Below are 21714 nucleotides of genomic sequence, written 5' to 3'. Positions count from 1 at the left end.
AACCACGAAAGTATTACACATGAATAATAAGAAATTAAAGGTTGGTGACAAAGATCAAACCTATCTATGGCATTGTCGAATGGGACACATAAATGAGAAACGCGTAAAGAAACTCGTTGATAATTGGACTATTCCCGCATTCGATTTTTCTACATATGGCAAGTGTGAATCATGTCTCATTGGCAAAATGACTCGAATTTCCTTCAAAGGTGTTGGAATGCGCGCTAGTGACCTATTAGGACTCATACATACTGATGTTTGTGGACCTATGTTAATTACCGCTAGAGATGGCTATAGATATTTTATCACTTTCACGGACGATTTGAGTAGATATGGATATGTCTACTTAATGAAGCATAAAAGTGAGTCCTTTGAGAAATTCAAGGAATACCAGAACAGGGTTGAGAACCAACTGGGTAGAAAGGTTAAAGCACTCCGTTCAGATCGGGGTGGCGAGTATCTTTCAAATGAGTTTGATCAACACCTTAAAGACTGTGGAATCGTTTTGCAGTTAACTCCACCTGGAACACCTCAATTAAATGGTGTGTCCGAACTAGACCTGGCAAAACCCGACCCGACTCGACAAAACCGATCCGACTCGCCCGATATCGAACCCGTCTAACACCCGAAAATACTACAGAATTATAACACATGAAACCGACCCGGTCCGATCCAACATAACTCGATTCTTAATAACATACGATAACCGATATAACCCGAACCCGATAACACCATAGCCGATAAAATCCGACAAAGAAAAGAACCTGACTCGAGTAAAACTCGACTAACTGATACATACTTATGACCTGAATAAGACTATGTTAATAAGACTAGAATTAACGTTAAGTTTACAAATTAAGAATTTTTGTACACTTTTTTTTTCTTTATAGTTCTCCATGTGAATGTTGTCTAAATATACGAGTCTGGAAGTGCTAACACTTTGGTCTATAAGTTTGACTAAAAGTTATCGTTCAATTTAATTATGTGTATATTGTATATAGTTAACTTATATATGAACCTAATACACAAAGTTTTGATTGTGCATGACAAACTTTAAAATTGGTATTAATGTTAAACGTGTGTTTGTGGGCAAAACCATAACTCACAACCACTATGAAAGGAATAGAAATGGAGAATGTGGTCTACTTAACATTATATTTGACTACTTCCCACGTTTTTTAGTAAGAAAATAGGTAATTGGAATAAAAACTACAAATATTCCTGTATTTTTACCAAAAAAAAAGTATTTTAAAACGAATTCTTTTTAATATATACTTTATCTAATATGGTTATATATGGATCCGTTTTGCATTATAATTGTGTAAAACCGTCTTACACAAGACTAACTAGATAAGAAATTAATACACTTTTCATTTTTTAGCTTTATTTGGCAGCACATTTCAACTACTTTATTTGATTAGGTCTTAATCTTTCAGCTCAAAGGAGCTAAACTAAAATTAATGGAGCTCAGAGCTCAGCAAAACTGAACTAGATGAAAATGAAGTCAGAGTTAATTTGAGTATCGCTGGGCTGAATTGAGTTGAGTTAAGCTGAACTGAAGCTGGCAAAACACCAAAATAGACCTGAGCTACCGAATTGAATTGTTGACCTAAACTGAACAAATTAAATTGAACTGACTTTAGCTGAAGTGAACTGTATAGCTAAATTAAGCCAGAAGCATGCTCGTAAAAGAGCTAAACTGAATTGAACTAACTCTAGCTAAAGTGAATTGAATTGAACTCAATTAAGCTAAACTGATTTGAACTTAACTTAATTGAGCTAAATAGAGCTAAATGGAACTAAACTAAATTCAATTGAAGTTATGTGAGCTAAGTCGAGCTGAACTTAGGTAAATTAAAAATTAGCATCAACTTAACTAAATTTAAGTTAACTTTGCTTAATTAACTTAGGCTGATTAAGCTTAGATTAACTTTTTAACTAAAATTTGACTTCAATAAACTTATTAACTAGCTTTTCTTGTTAAACCTACCGTTTAGCTAGTTTAAAAAATAACATTATTGTCCCCTTCTTCATCTTAATTTATCACTAATTAACTGTCCACGTTCTAAATGTAGTAAGGAAATCGAATGAACTTCCCAAGTAAATTTTTGTTTAGATCAATTCAAGTTCAGTCAATGATATAGTTAGAGTAATTCGAATTTCGGTGAATTCAAGTTCTAGTGATTTCACATTCTATTCAAAATATATTTCTCACACATCCTTTTATTATCTAGCTATCTTCGATTTTCAACATTTTGGTTTAAATTTTATTTTAAGTTTTATGTCCAAATAGCTGGTAGTACAAAATTATATAAATATTTATTTCTTTGTTATTTCACATTCAATATTATATAACTGAGATTTTTTTTTTCATAAATTCATTATCAATTAATCAATGGTTATTACTTTTAAATTGAAAATTTTAAATACAATATCATTATATATATTTTTCAGCAACTAGTTATATACGAATAGATGCATAACATCGTAAAATAATACAGAATGACCTAAGGGACAAGTTGTGACCCGTTATAACCCGATAGGATCTAGTATTAAAACTTTTTGACATGATATGAACTGTTCAGGATTGTTAGTCTAACTAACCCTACCGATAACAACCGTCACCCGACCAAGGGTTCCCTATGCCGACCCGATACCCGAAGTAAGTCATAACCTGAAATAATCCAACCGAAACCGATCCGACCCACAATTTCATATGACTCGAATAAATCCGACATCACGATAACCCGCACCCGAAACAACTCGACTCGAATCCGACTCGACCCACCCGATTGCCACCTCTAGTCCGAACGGAGAAATCGAACTTTACTTGATATGGTTCGATCCATGATGAGTCACACGGTAGTGCCTGATTCATTATGGGGTTTTGCTATTTTGTCAGCTGCTCTTATACTTAACCGAAGTCCGACTAAAGCTGTCGACAAGACTCCATATGAAATGTGGAAGGGAACGGTCCCTAACTTGTCCTTTATTCGGGTTTGGGGCTGCGAGGCTTATGTCAAGTGGAGACACGAGGATAAGCTCGGCCCGCGATCGGTCAAGACATACTTTATAGGTTATCCAAAAGGAACATTTGGTCATTACTTCTATTCGCCTACCGAACATCGAGTTTTTGTTGCGGCTATTGCGACATTCTTAGAGAAAGAATTTCTCGAGAACAAGACAAGTAATAGAACGTTCGAGCTGTCGGAGATTCCAGAACCAACAACCGAGGAACGGATAGAGGAAGTTGTTCCTCCAACTGATGATACGGTTAATATTCCTGAGGAACCTAGGAGGTCGGGTAGAGTCTCTCATCCTCCGGACAGATACATTGGTATGGTCGAGGAGAATGACGTTTTACTCCTAGAGAGTAATGAACCCGCTACCTATAAAGGTGCTATGGCCTGTTCCGACTCAATGCTATGGCTCGAAGCCATGCAATCCGAGATGGACTCCATGTATGAGAATAATGTATGGGATCTAGTTGATTTACCTAATAAGGTAAAACCTCTACAGTTTAAAAGGCTTTACAAAATAAAGCATTCTGTAGACGCGCAACCAGATACCTATAAGGCACGACTAGTGGCAAAAGGTTTCACTCAAGTGCACGGATTGCATTATGATGAGATTTTTGCACCTGTAGTCATGCTACATTCCATCCGGATAATCTTAGCGATCGCCGCTTTTCATGATTATGAAATTTGGCAAATGGATGTGAAAACCGCCTTCTTAAACGGTTATTTGGAGGAAGAGTTGTACATTGTGCAACCCGAAGGTTTCATAGATCCTGAACATCCTAAGAAAGTATGCAAGCGTAAGCGTTCCATTTATGGACTTAAGCAAGCTTCTCGGAGTTGGAATCATCGTTTCGACCAGGTGATAAAAGAGTATGGTTTCACTCAATCGGTCGAAGAACCATGCTTATACATCAAGTCGAGTGGGAGCAAGATTGTATTCTTGATATTGTATGTCGATGACATACTCCTGATTGGGAATGACATTCCTCTCCTATCTTCGGTTAAAGAATGGTTGAAGAACCATTTCCAGATGAAACATCTGGGTGAGGCACAGCGCATTTTGGGAATCCGTATCTACCGAGATAGATCACGACGGATGTTATTGCTTAGTCAGGAGTCTTATTTGGATAAGATTCTTGAGAAGTTCAGCATGACCAACTCCAAGAAAGGGAACCTTCCAATGACGACATCGGGATGCGATTGAGCAAGTCTCGATCACCCATGACGCTGAAAGGGATTGAGCGCATGAGTCGTATTCCTTATGCATCTGCAATAGGATCGATCATGTATGCCATGATATGCACACGTCCAGACGTGGCATATGCATTGAGTATGACGAGTCGGTACCAAAAGACTCAAGGTGAAACACACTGGATAGCTGTTAAAAACATCCTCAAGTACATACGGAGGACTAAGGATTGGGTATTGACTTATGAAGGAGATACTAAGCTATGCGCAATCGGTTACGCAGATGCTAGCTTCCAAACGGATCAAGATGATTCAAAATCTCAATCCGGGTTCGTCTTCACTCTTAATGGTGCTGCGGTCAGCTGGAAGAGTTCCAAACAGAGTGTTGTAGCAGATTCTACTACTGAATCCGAGTACTATGCCGCTTCGGAGGCAGCTAAGGAAGCGATATGGATACGTCAATTCTTACAAAGACTTACGAAAGTTCCGAGTTCGAATGACCCGATCACCATCTATTGTGACAATAGAGGTGCCATCTTCCAGGCAAAGGAGCCAAAGTCTAGCAACAAGTCTAGACATGTACATCGGAAAGCTCACCTGATCCGTGATTATGTGGAGCAAGAGGAGATAGTGATTGCCAAGATTGCGACAGATGATAACATCGCGGATCCTCTCACTAAACCGTTGAATTATGATAAGCATGTAGGGCACGTTATTTCCATGGGAATTAAACGTGTTCCTGAGTTGTAGTAGTTGATTATGGATTTGATACATTATCTCTTTCATATACTATTTATAACTTCATCGTTTTTATATAATATTTTGTTTTTCATGTGGATTGTACGGACAACATTGAACGCCACAAAGTGAACTGAATTACATTATATTTATTTTGGTCCGTAATCGCCTACATGAGCTGATAACACTGGCTATTATATTGTGCAGTCGATTGATGGTGGGTTCAACCAGCCATAAGTCAAACTGTTGACTGATCGATCACAAATGCGAGATTATAACGATACCTCGTAGGACAAATTTTTGTGACAACGTAATGGAGTCCTAAATGTTTAAAAACATTCGGTGCCAGGTCGTGGATAGGACATCCATTGTGTTCCTAGAGTCGATTCTTTTGACTATCGACTGTCTCTTGAGATTAAGGCAGTTTTTGGGTGACTTTGGATTCTTTCTCACGGTCTGCCGTAACTGGAGGCTATGTAGATTTTTTCTGGGTCATTTCATACTGTGCTTACATCTACAGGATTCGAGTTGAGGAAAATATCCAACCCTTATCAGGTATAGTTATTTCTCAAGGCCACTCGAGGAGTTGTAACTGAAATGCATGGCCATGCTCGAATGATGATTCATTTATCAGTTAAGTTACTCTCTAGTCGGGGAAACCACTCTTGATAATGATCGCTTGTGAAATACGACCTTTGTGAATACAAATTTGCAAATTGTTTTACATTGAGTGGGAGAAATTTTAGGATATGAGAATTGGTTATCGCACATACACTTGTGAGGACAAGTGGGAGTTTGTTGGAGCTTGTGTCCTCCACAAATTAGTGTGATAACATTTGTAAATCTCTTAAAGGTTCACAAGGGTATACTTCGTATTTTATCAGTTGATTAACGATTACCTAATAACGGTTGGCTTGCTAGAAAGTTTGACATTATTATCATACAGATGGCGGTGATCAACTGGTCCCTAAAAGTCACACCTAAAGGATGTGTTTGAGAGATGTGGTTATGGAAATGTAATCACGTTGATGCCTTATATGACTAAACAGTTAGTCACTGTGTTGATGAGACGATTATTTAATGCTGATTAAATAATATAAGCTGAGACGAATTAACTGTCAATTCGTAAATTGAATAGAATAAGTTATATTTAATTAATGTATATAATGTTAGCTTGGACGAATTAATATGTTAATTCGTAATTAAATATAATCGGTTATATTTAGTAAGCAAATGATAAATTATACGATATTGTCATTATAAATTATTATTGACCCGTATTAATTAATGCGGTATAATATAAATGACAATTTATATTTAATACATTTTATACATTTTGCATACTACCAAAATAAGAAGATTTAATCTCCTTATTTTGGGTTAGTAGGAAAACCGAAAAAGAGAAATTAATCTCTCTAATTTTGGTTCATTTGGGCCGAAAATTTGAAAAAGAAAATCAACCCTATTTTCTCCATATACTCGGTTATAAGGAGAGTTAGGGGATTTTTTTCTTAACCTTATTTTCTAACTCATTCTCTTGCCTCTCATCTCTACGAAAAACAAAAAAAAAACCTAAAATTATTTAGTTAATTTTTGGATCGATTCTAGCATAATCAAAGGGCATTTCTCATATCGTCTTGGGTGCAACTGATAGCGAATATCAACTTTGATATTGTTCTTAGGCCGGTTTTTCTAGGACCGAAGGTTGTTTCTTAATCCTTTATGTTTTTGTTTATGCAATTTAATTTTATGACTAGTATTCATCACTTTATGATTCGTTATAATCCTTAAATTAAAAGGATGCATACAGATAAATCCCACAGAATGAAGATGAGGTAATTGAGGAGAAGGCACCTCTCAACACTTGCATGGAGCTGATTGTGATGCCATATGGAGAACCGTTCTAAAACTATGTCCTTAGTCACATCAACTCGCTTGATCTTCCGGATGATACTCTCAAACTATGTCACGGTATGCTCGCTTTTAGCTTTCACAGTGGAAGGAGGTACAAGAAAACATGGTATTATTCCTCTCTCGCTTTCAAATACTTCAAAGAAGCCTTGTATGCTCAGGGTTGGGTGAATCTCTTGGACAAATACAGCCCTGAGTATTGATCTGAGATCATTCAATTCTGTGCCACAGTCAAAGTAGATGTTGCAACTGGAACCCTTTCAGCCTTCATTAATCAAAAACCATTTGTCTTAACTGTTCAACAACTTGCTGCCTATATCGAAGTATGTGATGTAGGGTTACCTCCTATCCCAAGAGAGATTGGGGTGAGGTTGATAATGTCACCTCCACCCAAGTGATGAAAGTCCTTCGACCAAACGATGACAACGGCCAAACCAACATCTGTGCCCTTGAATTACCCGCGCCAATTCGGTTTATCTTTAACCTAATATTTCGCAAACTTGTCCCTGGCAACAATAGTAGAGGGAGATGTTCTCTCCTTGAAATGCTCCTCATCCATCACATAGTCAAACACAAAACAATCAACCTTCCTTGCCTTATGTTTCATCGAATTCAAGAGATGTCCACCGAATTTCAAAAGGGGCATTTTGACAAGAATGTCGTGGTACCCTATTACACGTGGCTCTCTATCATCTTTTAAAAGGAAAATTTGGTGATAAAAGGCAGTCCTTCAATTGAGAAATTAAGTGATGAGATGACTGCGAGGTTGCTCTCTCGGATGAGTATAAAAATTCGCAATGAGAAATTGGTAAGAAAATATCAGGGTAAGGTTGATGCAACTGTCGGGTCCACTGTTGATTTGGGGGTGGTCATTGCAAAGCTAGATCAGCTTATTGGGCTTGTTAATCGTGCGATTAATGACAACGAGAAACTCAAGGATGAGGTGGCTGATTTGAAAACTATGAGCGATGATCTCCTTGAAAGACTTGGTGGGAAAATTTCACAAGACGATGCCTAATCCCTTACCCCTAATCCTTTTATCCCTTAAATCTCTTGGCTTTATGATTGTTGAACTCTTTTGTAATTTGTGTGTTTTTTTTTATTTTGCTTGAACAATCTTTGCGTGTGGTTGAATCATGTAGCTAGCTTGAACATGTTTTATCCTCCCTTGATGATTTCAAGAAGGGGAAGTAGTTCATAATGTGCTTATGTGTGATCTTTTAACTCTTAGGCTAACATTCACCGTGAATTTGTCTTAGCTACCATGACTAGAGGTTCTACTTAGCCACAACATGACGACCCCTTCATACCTTGATCATTTGTTTAATTATGTCTTATGTTGACCAAAGACCGACTAACCATGGGCTAAGGGGGAATATCACACATGTTTAAACTTGTCATCATCAAGGAAGAATTTATTAGAACACACTTGGTTGATGATGACATGTTTAATTGTTATTTGATTGTTTGCTCTTAGTTAAAATTGATTAGTGTTTGAAGCAATCAAAGGACGTCCAATTAAGGCTCAAATGATCAAGACTAAAGTCAAGACAAATATGTTTCCTAGGCTTAGTCGAATGTTGTAAGAGTAAGTGTAACATTCTCATTTTGACAAAGTGGCTGTAAAACCATGCAACAGTATATTGTATTGTGGTTTCTGATACAAGCCTAAGGAGGAGTTTTCGAAATAAGATATTTCGAGTATCAAATATTTTCAACTCTCTTATTTATAAAGATTTTTAAATTTGAAATAACCTAGTTAAAAACAAACTAAGCTTGTGGATCACAAATCTCTTTAGTTGTAATCTCTATATTTGTGCATTGGCTTTTTACCAAAATGGAAGGGTTTGATTAATCAAATGTTTAAAGCATCAAAAGTTTTTTGCCATTTTGGCTAAATATCACATGTTGAGTGTATTAGGGTCTGAAAATCTGAAAAGGCTAGAAGACTTTGTTTACTTGAGAATCCAACATTACCATCGCTCAAATGACTATTATTTATTCAACGGTTTATATTAATACAAAGGTTTACTCCTTAAGTGATCTATTCCTCTATAAATAGAGTGCCTTTGCTTCTTTTATTACCCAAGACTTTCCAAAACTATTGTTGAGAAAACTTGAAAATCATTTGTGCATTTAAAGCTTTGTTCTTTAAGTATTTGCAAAATGTTTTTCTGATTTAAAAGTCTTCGTTTGCATTTGAAAAACTGTAAACCTCCAAGTATCAGTCCGCTGCATTGTAACATAATTAGTTTGTTCCATGATTCTCATGTTTAACTCTTAATCGTGATCTCCATGTTCATTAAGTGAACCCTTGAGATTCAAAGACTCTATAAACGTGTGAGATAGAACACATAAACTCTTGGAGCGGAGTAGCTTTAAGTTTGAGTGCAATCGGGGTACATGTAATACCCGTCCTTTTAGGGACCCGTTGACCAACATTGACCGACCTTGGGGGCAAGTGATAGCCTTTATGAATGCGTGAAAGAGTTGCCTCGTGGCATGATTGACCTTGGGGATGTGTGGCACTCGATAGAGTAGAGGGTACTCGATCGAGTAGTTTGGGTACTCGATCGAGTAAGGGCTACTCGATCGAGTAAGTTAGTTACTCGATCGAGTAGCGTCTTTCCAACGAGGGTTTATAATCGTGTTTTGTTAGAACCGCGAATCATTTCCGCCTCGTTCCTTCAGACCTAGATGTCGTCTCCCTCCTTTCCCTTCACCAAAGTACCTTCCATGGGAGCCTTTGAGGATGCTAGTGCTTTGAGGATGAGTTGCCTTGAGTCGGGTAGCGGTCTTAACGCCGTTGTGAGATGCGTAGGTATGCCATCATCATCATCTTTGTCTTTGTTGTTCCTTGTAGGATTGTGATGGTAGTAATAGGCTGTTGTGCGATTTGTATAGGGGTTGCTTGCTTGGTTGATGTCATGTGGTTTATCGAGGAATCACTGCATTTGGCTAAAGGTAGGTTCGCCTACTCAGTTTCTGTTGGTTGTCTAGTGTGACGGTTGTTGTATTGTTATTGTATCCGTGTAGTTGATTGTTTATGGTAATCGGTTGGTGTGTGTTGTTCCATTGGTTGTTGTTGTGATGCAGCTATTTGTGATCAGTTATATATGGTTCTCGAGGTGCCTCCTCGGCTGAGTGGAGTCACTTGCGAGAGTGGCTTCACGCCCTAGTTTCGCCCTCCGTGGAACCCGCCACGGGAGGGGATGTGCACATTAATGGGACAAGGTTTATCGCTCGGAATGATTAGCGGAAATTTGGTGGGTACGGCTGCGGTCCCCCACTGGCAGGGCTGGTCCAGTGGACAGTCGGTGACGGTGATTGGTTGGTGGAGATGTGGCTTGTGTGTATGTTGTTGTTCTGTCTTGCTATGCTAGTGGTTAGTGTGTTGATGTGACCATTATTTGCGCACATTTAGTCCCCTAATTGAGCCCATTTTGCATACTATTATAACATTCTTTGGCCATTTTATCCGTCAAAACCTTCCTATTTGCTTTTCTATCGCATTCTATATGTTTTGTAGGAAAGGAGTTAATAAGGCGGAAATTCCCGTCTTTCGTGCATATTCGGAAGCTATTTGACGACATTTGATGGATTAGTATGAGGAGGAAGCAAGAACTGAAGACCAAGCCTACAAGAATAAAATGGAAGTGAAGGAAAGGGAAGAATAGAAGAGAAAACGAAAACTGAAGTCCAACCCGAGCGGATTCTCTGAAATCCGGCCGTCCACAATGCACGGAATCCGTGCGTCTTCTCCCCAATCCGCCCGTTTTCCTCTTCACCAATCCGCCCGGATTCTCCCAAAGACGCTCGGATTCCAGCCCAGCACATTTTCGTCTTCTTCAAAGCTTCAAAGAAAGAAGCCCTTCCTTCAAAAGATACCGGCTCCTCCTTGCTCCATTTAAAAAGTGTAATTACTAGTTTATCCCTTAGTTAACCCTAATGCATCCACCTAATTTCTACTATAAATACCCCATTTTGTAAATAATCAAAGGGGGATCTCTTTATGAAGTTTTTAGAGAGTATCAAGCTTTTATTAGATTAAATCAAGCTTTCTTAGATTAGATTAGGAGTATATTAGAATAGATTAATCTCAATCTTTCCACACAAATTACACATTAATCTCTCCTTAATTATTGTTCAAGTTTATTATTCAAGTTTATTATTGGGTAATTGAAGATTATTGGGTTATTATTGGGAGATTGACAACCTTCCATCAATTATCAAGTTCTTCCATTATTCTTTGCATTATTCTTTGGATCATCTCAAGTTTGGTATAATTCCTTTACTCTTTAATCTTTATTGTTCATTTCCTCATTCTCTTATCATGTTTACACTTGTTGTTATGTTTGACACCATTAATGACATGTTTCCCATGATAATGAGTGAGTAGTTTCTTAGCTAGGATTAGTGGGTAATTAGGGGAAACAAACATGGGATTGATTCATGCTTAATCTAATATGTTCACATGATTAAATTGCTTGCTTGTTGTGATGTCAACTTTATGCACATGTTATGTTTGATGAAATGCCAAGCCTATGAATCCTTGCATTTTTACCATCTCTTATCTACTCAACTGGACTTGTAAGATATAAACCAACTCGAGTCTTGTTAGACCATGCATAGAAGTTGATTAGGAGGAAAGTAAGTCGACATGTAGGTGTTGTACAATCTAATCGATTCGGCTCCGGGACCCAACTCTTCCTAAGAACCGTAAGATATAATCCAACTCGGTTTCTCCACAACATTAATTGCTTGCAACTTTGTAAACATGTTTGTATGATCAACACCATGAATCCCCCATGACCCCATGATATCCTAGCACTTGTAATCTTTTGTTTATATCCTTCCTTTTATTGCTTGTTTTACCTTATTGTTTGCATTAGTCTAGACACAACTACAAACCCAAAAAAATCGTGACACTAGCATAAATTGAGATAGATAGACTTAGAACCCAAAGCACACCGTCCCATGGATCGACCTCGACTTACCGCTAACTAGTTGTTTGTTGAGTATTATAAATGTGTTTTGATTGGATGAGTGACGACATCAACCGGATCAAAAATGGCGCCGTTGCCGGGGATGGTGCTATGTGATTAAGTTCTTACTTGTTTGTCTATTTTGATTGTGCTTTCACCTTGAGGAACTTGTTCCTTAAGGATTGTTCTTACCATCTTTGTGTAGTTTCCATGCTTGTAGTTGTTTCCTTGTCTTAGCTATGATGGCTCAAGACTTGACATATGGAGTATATGTTGGATCTTTTGAGTATGACTATGGGTATGGGGAGTTTGAGGAGCAAGTCAACACAAACCTACCTTATTATTCGTACAATGAAAGTCCTAACTATTACCCCAAATTTTCCCACCATAATTACCACATCCAATATCCACAACAACCACCCACCCAATACCCACTTCATAATGAGCTTCAATTACCACAATACAACCACTTTCACACCTACCCACAACAAGAAGATGTACCCATTCAAAATGTGATTCTCCAAATGATGGGAGATCAACAAAACTTCTTCAAACAAATGCTAGAAGAGAGCCAAAGAAGGGGTAATATTCTTCAAGGCATTGTTGCCAAAAGAGAGGAATTGGAGATTTAAATTGCCCAATTAAAAGAATCCCAAGCAATCACCCCCCACCATTCTTTGGACATTGAGCACGAATGCGAATTTGAAGTAGTAACTTTTGATATGGAAAATGAGAAATGGGAAGAGCCAATCTCCTTGAGCTCTTGTGACTATTAAGGTGTTGTGTTCGATGAGGAAGACATAAGGTTGACCAAGCCAAATACTCTTAACCTTTGTGAGTATGAGGGTGTGTCCTTTGAAGTGAATATTGGATTGTTGGAGATAGAGTTACATGAAGCCCCCATTTATGATTCATATGAAGATAGCAACAATGATGATGAACCTAACGGATGGACTCATAATATCACCTTGCTTGAGGGGCCTATCCTTGAGACATTTGAGATACCCTATCATGAAGAAGAACATCCTCCCTTTATTGCTCATGAAGACCACTTGACACCTATCATGGAGCCAATGATCATTGAAGAGGATATGATAGACCTTCTTCAAAAGGCCAAAATTTCATACAAGAGCTACTTGGTGAAAAAGCTCAAAGAGAATATTGCTCGTGAAGCTACTTGTGAAAATTTGGCACCCACAATCTCAACCCCTATGGTATCCAATCATCAAAGCCATGAAAATTCTCCTTCTACCTTGGAAGGATTGAAAAATCAAAATGCTATCATCATCACCGAAATTGAAGAAGAAGTTGGTAAATGGAAGTCTACGGGTGAAAATGAACCACACTTCATGCTTAGTGTTGACAAGAATCATGGGCTTATTTATTTGAAACATCGGGAGAACTCTAATGCTAAGGAGAAAACACGGAAAAGAACATTTTACAAGCTTCCTTGGCAAAATTTCGTGTTCAAATTGAGCAACCCATACTTATGCTTATTTGGAACTTGTTCACAAGTTTTTGATCTTTTATTAAGAGCCTTGAGCTCTATGGATAAGAATTTCTACGATTTGAATTAGTTTGGTGGAGTTCTATCTCAAACCATCATTTGTAAGATATTTCTTGACCCTTTTACTTTGTATAATATTGTACCATATTGCTTTTGCATTTAATTTCTTGCATGAGAGAGAAGAGAGAGAGAGTTATCTTACTTGTTTAATAAGCAAATTTCAGAAAAAGATAAGGAAAAAGAGAAAAGTGGTGAAAAGGGTATGTTATTACACGAAAGAGAAAGAAAAAGGAAAGGAGCAGAAGACGCCCGCCCGGATTTAGAGGAAGATGCCCGCTCAGGGCCCGCGTCAGAAGAAATGATTAATCGCTGTAGAGGAATCCGTGCGGATTCGAGCCAATCCGCCCGTCCTGGACAATACGTCCGTTTTCTTCACGAGACGCCCGTCCTGTATGTCACCCAGAAAAGAAATTTTGTGCTGCGCCAGAATACGTGCGGATTCAGCCCAAGACGCCCGTCCGGATCAAGACGCACGTCCCAACCCCAAGACCTCTCAGCCAAGAAAAAATTGCTGTGTTAGAATCCGTGCGGATTCTAGCGAAGACGCCCGTCTTCTTCTCGCACAATCCGCCCGTCCCGATGGAAATCCGCTCGGATTCCCCTGTTCTTTCGGATAAAACGGATATCACCCACCCTTATCCGTTCGGATCCCCCCTTTCTTCTATATAATCACCCCCTTTCTCCCTCATTTCCTCACCTTATCAAACCCTAAAACACTCATCTCAACCCTCAAAAACACACCCCCTTCTCAAAAACACTCCCATCACCCACATCAAAATGGCACCATTGATGAACACCAAGGGAAAGGCCAAGAAATTGGTGGAATCCACTGGAAAGAAGCGCAAGGGATCAACCTCTTCAATGCCACGGGAGATAGTGCTACCAAGGAGCACCCGACCCCTAATGAGGGGAGGAATTGAACAGCTCGACTACTTCCAAGAGGTACTCTTTGAATCCGATGACCACCGCACAAACTTTGTCAAACTACTAGGTAAGAACTACGAACCCACTCAATTCGTAGATACTAGGGTATTGGAGATCCTTAAGATAAGGTACCCTACCGAGATGTTCTTTAATGGCCTTGGCATTGGAAAACTTTTCCATGCCCATGAGGAGACTTACCTTAGTCTCACCCTTGAGTTCTTGAGTAGTCTTCACATTGTGACAAATACCCACACCGATGTGGGCATGGAGTTTAGGTTATGCAACCTAGACCATCGTCTTTCGCTTGAGGAATTTGTTGGGGCTGGTGTCCTTTACAGTTAGTGCAAGGACTTTTAAATCTCTAAAAGGATCAAAGGGTATACTTTTGTATCATTATCAGTTGGTCCACGTTTATCAATAACGGTTGGCTTGCTAGATAAGTTTGACGTTATTGTCATACAGATGGCGGTGATCAACTGGTCCCTAAAAGTCACACCTATAGGATACGTTTGAGAGATGTGACGGTATGAAAATATAGTCATGTAGATGCCAAATTTGACTAACCAGTTAGTCTGAGTTATTTGACTAATAATTAGTCAAAATGTGATGTTGAGATATTTTATTTAATACGGATTAAATAATAATGGCTAAGGCGAATTAAGCAGTTAATTCGTAAATTGAATATAAGCGTTTTATATTTAATTAAATGTATATTGAATATAATTATACAATATTGTTTTTGTCGGACATGTATTAACATTTCAACTAATCCGTGTTATTAGTTAATGTTTTAATTACCGATAACCGATGACAATTTATAATTAAAAACCCGTCGTATACGTTTTAGCAATTTACGAACCGGACCATGAGCTAAAACTAAAAGGAAGTGGAAGCCCACTTCCCAAAAGAGCCCACGGCTGGCCGGCCAAGTGAGGACAAAAGAGAGGATTTTCTCTCTTTTGAAACCTAATTCATTTGGACAAAAATTTTAGGGTTTTGAGAAACATTTCTCTCAAAACTTTAGATCTCACATCTAAAAGAAAACTCACAAAACAATCCTCTCAATATTGCAAGGCAATTAGAGGATTCATTCTAGCACAAGGGCATTTCTCAGACGATCTTGGGTGCATCATTTAGGAGGAGATCTACTTTGATCTCTCATTGCCAATTTGCACTAGGACCGAAGGTTAATTCTTAATCTTTATCGTTTCATTGTTGTTTTTCGTTTATGACAATAAATTGCATATAAAATTTGCGTTATAATCCTATAATTAAAGGGTTTTATACGGATATTACCCTACAGAATTTGCCTATGTTTTCGGTCTTGAAGTACCCACCAACTATACCGAAAAGCCCGATAATTTCGGTGTGGATCTTCTTTGGAAGGCTATCTCCGGGAGGGATTTTATCCACCCAAAGCATTGCCACACCTTCGCCATCCAACATCCGGTGATTCGATTCACCTAGCGTTTTGTGGCCGGTACCATCAATGGGAGGTACGAACAAGATAGGTGTACTCTTATCGAATTAACCTTTCTTGAGTCCTATTTGAATGTTCGAGCGGTGAGGCGTTATAACTTCAATACGCCACTTGAGATACTTACTAGATTCCATGATTTTGCTCAAGGAACCACCCAACTCAAGACCTTCGTGATGGGAGGTCTAGTTACTATTTTGGCCCACCACCTTTGCCCCGGGTTTAATGACCGAGGGACCTATACTCCTCTTGAGGGGAGAACTTTGATTGATGAGCACACCATCTTCAACAGTCACCGATGGTGTAACTACACTCGAGATGGGAGTGTAGAGTGGTACACCAAAGGATGCACTTCAATGATCCTTGAAGGTTGGAAGATACCGGGTATTGACCCAAGATTGAGCCCGTACTCGCCTCCACCAAGCTACCTCCTTGATATCCAAATTATTGACAATCCCCCTCCAAGGGAAGAACCGCACCGCCAAATACCTCGTGGAGCACCGGGAAGACCTATTCGCCCACCCTCCTACGTGCCTATCCCACCAGACCCTACCCCCTATACCGAATTTAGGCCGGCAATCCCCAATACCCCGGGTATTAATGATTTGATGGCACTCATGAATAGAGTGGACCTCGGGGTACACGAAGGGAGGGTCGACAACTACTTGGCCCTTTACCCCCAATACTACAACATGGCTCAACAAGGGTATATTGACCCCAATGGTCCTAAGCCCTCTTGGGCACAACCGGAGCTCTTGTTTCCTAACCAAGGGAACCAAGCTTGGGATCGCGATGTCGGAGGGCATTCTAGTCAAGGAGGAGAATTTGACCAAGGAAGGTATTGGGGTCAAGCAAGCGGGTATGATCAAGCCGGGAGCTCTCATCTTTATGGCTATGATCAAGATGAAGATGACGAGTGAAAGAGGCCTACCTCACCACCTCCATTTGTATGATACCCATCTTTCTCTCCCTCTCTCTTTTATATACATTGCATTTAGTGTAGTTGTCGCATGCATTTGTACTATATTCCATATTGCATTTGCATTAGTTAGTTCATATAGTATAGTTGCATTGTATATATCTCACATGACTCATATAGATAGTTGCATATAGATTAGAATTCATGCATAGTCACTAATGGCCAAACCTTTTCATTTCTACACTAGAAATAGTGTTTAAATCGGTTTGGGGAGGTTTGATCATAGGTGACCATACTTACTAGAAATCATGCATCATATAGTATAGATTAGATTGCATTCACTTGTTATATATGTCATATAGAATTGCATTTAGTTAGAGCATGCATTCATTCATATCATATCATTGCATTTGTATTTTATTTCCAAATAAAATCAAAAATTCCAAAAACATGTATTTCTTTTTCATTCCTACTCCTACATGTACATTTAGGACAATGTCCAAAATAAAGTGGGGGATGGGAATTTATATTCCAAAAATGATAAAAATTGAAAAATTTCAAAAATCACAAAAATATGTCTTTTAATTTCATAAAAACAAAAACCATAAAAATTTGAAAAAATGAAAAATCCAAAAACAAGTTCATTTCCTTTTGTAGTGTAGTCTTGTATATATTGTGTTTGTTCTATCCTTGTTCACATTGATCGACTACGCCACATCCGAGACATGAGGATATTGAAGACCGCATGGTATGATCTTTCCAATCTCTTTTTTCCTCTTTATGTTAATGACTATGTGGCTTTATTTTGATTGATGCGGTACAACAATGTGAACTCAGGACTTGCATTTAGTTTACATGTCATATTAGTTGATAGAATCACTTGCATTAGGATGTTTATATTAGTTGCATCATAGCATGTAGTTTCATGTTAGAAAAGTTTTGAAAAATGCCTAATTAGGAACTTTGACAAGAGCAACTAAGCCATTACAAATACTTTTTCAACTTAAGACTTTGCCTACTAGAATGGTTGTAAAACACCCTAGATAGTGTCATACTAGTGTCTTTTGACCCATGACCCAAAGCCTAGTCAAGGGTTTGCATGTGAGCCACCTATCCAACCCCGTGATGCGATGTGGACTTGGTTAACTCGTCTAGGTGACCTTGATTGACCTTGTGGTAAGGCAACCCAAAAATATTTTCTATCAATAAGTTTGAAGTGCTCATTTCTAAAGTTTTGTCATGTGGAAGTAATTTAATGCCAAGGAAACCTCAAATGTTATGAATTGTTGAATGTTGAGAAATTTAATTGTTTTGATGGAGGTGTACCACTTCGATGTGCTTTGGAGAGGGATCCATTTAATTGGGCCACCACACGGTTGTGAATTCGACCGCCCAGAGACAGAGTGACTATCACCCCGAAAAGCTATTGTCTAGAGGTTAACCGGTTGCCTAATAAGCGATTGGCGAAAGCAAAGGACACTAGCCCGGAAGGGACAAACCCCATCTTAAATTTTTGAAATGTGAAAGTCGAATGAGGTCAATTTTGAATACTAGTCATAACCACCCGTTGTGTATAAAGATTTGAGCATTTCATTCCCAAAAAGCCTTTTTGTCAAGCCACTTTGTCGAGCTTGGGACGATCCATGACCTTTACTTATGTAGAGAATTCGAGACTTGTCATGTCATATGCTACTAGCATCATAGGGATCATCATTCCACCACCATCCGATCGCTCTTGACGAAAACATTTGGAAATTGAGGACGAAAGTAGTCTAGTTTAACACCATTTGGAGGTGATTTAGTGCCATCCTCTTAGCCTTAGTAATTTGTTGAACTAGTATTTGTGAAGGATTACATGCTCTTAAATTTGTTCCTCTTTAGTGCCTCCGCCACTTGATGAGGAAGTGGCTATTCTTTTGTAGATGCATCCATTACTTGTTTTGTGTGCTTAATGTTTGGATGTGTCGCCATTTTGGCAAGACCCACCTTGCCTTGCAAGAAGGCATCCTACCTCATGGTTGTCTTGTTGTGAGTTGAAGGGGCGGAGTGAGACCCACTAATTGTCTCATATCGGTTATATTAGTAAGTTAGTTTAAATAAAGGTCTAGTTTTTGTCACCTCTTTACTCGGGACGAGTAAAGGTTCGGTTTTGGGATATTTGATGTGACCATTATTTGCGCACATTTAGTCCCCTAATTGAGCCCATTTTGCATACTATTATAACATTCTTTGGCCATTTTATCCGTCAAAACCTTCCTATTTGCTTTTCTATCGCATTCTATATGTTTTGTAGGAAAGGAGTTAATAAGGCGGAAATTCCCGTCTTTCGTGCATATTCGGAAGCTATTTGACGACATTTGATGGATTAGTATGAGGAGGAAGCAAGAACTGAAGACCAAGCCTACAAGAATAAAATGGAAGTGAAGGAAAGGGAAGAATAGAAGAGAAAACGAAAACTTAAGTCCAACCCGAGCGGATTCTCTGATATCCGGCCGTCCACAATGCACGGAATCCGTGCGTCTTCTCCCCAATCCGCCCGTTTTCCTCTTCACCAATCCGCCCGGATTCTCCCAAAGACGCTCGGATTCCAGCCCAGCACATTTTCGTCTTCTTCAAAGCTTCAAAGAAAGAAGCCCTTCCTTCAAAAGATACCGGCTCCTCCTTGCTCCTTTTAAAAAGTGTAATTACTAGTTTATCCCTTAGTTAACCCTAATGCATCCACCTAATTTCTACTATAAATACCCCATTTTGTAAATAATCAAAGGGGGATCTCTTTATGAAGTTTTTAGAGAGTATCAAGCTTTTATTAGATTAAATCAAGCTTTCTTAGATTAGATTAGGAGTAGATTAGAATAGATTAATCTCAATCTTTCCACACAAATTACACATTAATCTCTCCTTAATTATTGTTCAAGTTTATTATTCAAGTTTATTATTGGGTAATTGAAGATTATTGGGTTATTATTGGGAGATTGACAACCTTCCATCAATTATCAAGTTCTTCCATTATTCTTTGCATTATTGTTTGGATCATCTCAAGTTTGGTATAATTCCTTTACTCTTTAATCTTTATTGTTCATTTCCTCATTCTCTTATCATGTTTACACTTGTTGTTATGTTTGACACCATTAATGATATGTTTCCCATGATAATGAGTGAGTAGTTTCTTAGCTAGGATTAGTGGGTAATTAGGGGAAACAAACATGGGATTGATTCATGCTTAATCTAATATGTTCACATGATTAAATTGCTTGCTTGTTGTGATGTCAACTTTATGCACATGTTATGTTTGATGAAATGCCAAGCCTATGAATCCTTGCATTTTTACCATCTCTTATCTACTCAACTTGACTTGTAAGATATAGACCAACTCGAGTCTTGTTAGACCATGCATAGAAGTTGATTAGGAGGAAAGTAAGTCGACTTGTAGGTGTTGTACAATCTAATCGATTCGGCTCCGGGACCCAACTCTTCCTAAGAACCGTAAGATATAATCCAACTCGGTTTCTCCACAACATTAATTGCTTGCAACTTTGTAAACATGTTTGTATGATCAACACCATGAATCCCCCATGACCCCATGATATCCTAGCACTTTTAATCTTTTGTTTACATCCTTCCTTTTATTGCTTGTTTTACCTTATTGTTTGCATTAGTCTAGACACAACTACAAACCCAAACAAATCGTGACACTAGCATAAATTGAGATAGATAGACTTAGAACCCAAAGCACACCGTCCCATGGATCGACCTCGACTTACCGCTAACTAGTTGTTTGTTGAGTATTATAAATGTGTTTTGATTGGATGAGTGACGACATCAACCGGATCATGTGTCTCTTCAGTTACTGACCTTGTGTGGTTTGTCTTTTGTTTGTTTCTGTTGTGTCTGCCGTGATCCCTTATGGTGAGCAGTCAGTCTTAGCAGGTGTTGTCTTGGATGATTGCTGGAGTCTTGACGGGATGGGTCTTCATGAGTAATGACAGAAGTAGTTTATATAGTTTCGACGAGTTGTATCTTTTGTTCTAGTAGTTTGGTGGTATAACTTGTAAAGTTATTATAAATGTTCTTTTATCGACTTTTGATGATTACTTACCTCGGGCAACCGAGATGGTGATGCCCTTATATGCTAGGGAAGGTCTTGTTAAGGCTCCTTGGTATATGGGGGTGTCACGGGTTCAAAACCCTTTCTTTTGCTTATTTCCTTATTTTTTCCTCGTATTTCCGCAAACCCTAATCACTTTCTCCCTCTAAAATCCTTTGATTCTTGTGTGTGTAATACTTCAATTTTGTGTGTAACACCCCGGTTTATAAAAGAAGCCTTCGTCAAGACATTCATTAATAAATCGGACTGTTACCATCTCGGTTTCCCGAGGTAGTGAATAACAAATTAAACTCCAAGGCAATTTATATAATTATTTTTAACTGAATTATTACAAAACCTCTTTACGTCAAATTACAAGAACTAACATAAATAAAAGTGAAAGTCTTCTAGATGATGATCTAGCTACTAAGTCGTCCGATCCAGTGTCTCACGCCCATCCAGCTCCCGTTCTATCTCTTAACCTGTCAAGTCTGCTCGCCAATATTTGAGTCATCACAGGTGTTCACGAATACACAGGGTCAACCACGAGGTTGAGTAGGGAAAACAATAAAACAGCAAAATATGATATGCATGCTCCTCCGTCACCTCCATCTCCATCTCAACTCATATCTCATATCTCATACTCCGGACAACCCAACCATACCGATCCCCGGTAGACTATATATATCGACCGTAGCCGATCTGCGCTCGCACTTGAGGACACCAGGGCAAGTCTGCGAGAACCCGCCTGGGCCTTATCACAACTCACATCGTATCTCAACATCGTCACTCCTACACCATCCTCCAACTCCAATGCATATGAAATGCTCAACAGAAATTAATGCAACACAATATATATATTAATGAATGAAATCATGCCAGCTACCGAATGTTGTGATAA

Source organism: Silene latifolia, chromosome 4, assembly GCF_048544455.1.
Source record: "Silene latifolia isolate original U9 population chromosome 4, ASM4854445v1, whole genome shotgun sequence".
Classification (NCBI taxonomy): domain Eukaryota; kingdom Viridiplantae; phylum Streptophyta; class Magnoliopsida; order Caryophyllales; family Caryophyllaceae; genus Silene; species Silene latifolia.
This window is presented reverse-complemented; position numbering follows the sequence as displayed.